Source organism: Bison bison, unplaced genomic scaffold (genome assembly GCF_000754665.1).
Source record: "Bison bison bison isolate TAMUID 2011002044 unplaced genomic scaffold, Bison_UMD1.0 scf7180017864145, whole genome shotgun sequence".
NCBI classification, from domain to species: Eukaryota; Metazoa; Chordata; class Mammalia; order Artiodactyla; family Bovidae; genus Bison; species Bison bison.
In genome coordinates this window covers 3,873,817-3,874,810 of record NW_011494717.1, presented here as the reverse complement: position 1 = coordinate 3,874,810, position 994 = coordinate 3,873,817, and the positions used below count along the sequence as shown (strand labels likewise).

At 46.4% G+C, this 994-nt stretch overlaps 1 pseudogene; it reads left to right on the top strand.

The window, feature by feature from the left end:
- Nucleotides 1–212: 212 nt before the first annotated feature.
- Nucleotides 213–674, top strand: LOC104989115 (annotated as a pseudogene).
- The last annotated feature ends 320 nt before the right edge of the window (nucleotides 675–994 follow it).

The following is a 994-nucleotide window of genomic DNA, read 5'->3' as shown; positions in this document are numbered from 1 at the left end:
AAGTGTCATCTCCACCCTCTCCAATGAGGTCCTAATCCCCTCTTTATCAATTTGCTGAAATCAAATGTGACAGAATTGGGAATTCCCTGGTGGCCCAGTGGTTAACACTTGGTGTTCTCACTCTTGAGGTCCAAGGTTTGATCCCTGGTTGGGGAAAATAAGATCCCACAAATTCTCGTCTTTCGCTCAGGCCCGTGGGCAAGTGTCGCAGCAGGATGGGCAAGTGTCACGGTCTTTGTACTGCCAGGAAGCTCCGTAGCCACCAACGAGACCAGAAGTGGCATGATAAGCAGTACAAGAAAGCCCATCTGGGCACAGCCCTGAAGGCCAACCCTTTCGGCGGTGCTTCTCACGCCAAGGGAATTGTGCTGGAAAAAGTAGGAGTTGAAGCCAAACGGCCAAATTCTGCCATCAGGAAGTGTGTCAGGGTTCAGCGAATCAAGAATGGCAAAAAAAATCACTGCTTTTGTATCCAATGATGGTTGCTTGAATTTTATTGAGGAAAATGATGAAGTTCTGGTTGCTGGATTTGGTGGCAAAGGTCATGCTGTTGGTGACATTCCTGGAGTCCGCTTTAAGGTTGTCAAAGTAGCCAATGTCTCTCTCTCTTGGCTTTATACAAAGGCAAGAAGGAAAGACCAAGATCAATAATTTTGATGATGAAAGCACGATAGTAATAAATTTTCCTATACCAAAAACAAAAAAGGATCCCACAAATCCTCAAAGCTGCTCAGCATGTCCAAAATAATAATCAATTCAGAATTAGGGGCTTCCCAGGTAGCATAGTGGTAAAGAATCCGCCTGCCAATGTAGGAGATGCAAGAGGCATGAGTTCGATCACTAAGTTGGGAAGACCCCTGGAGAAGGAAATGGCAACCCACTCCAGTATTCTCACCAGGAGAATCTCATGGACAGAGGAGCTGGGTGAGCTATAGTCCATGGGGTGGCAAAGAATCAGACACCAGACATGACTGAGCATGCAGATGCATGTGCA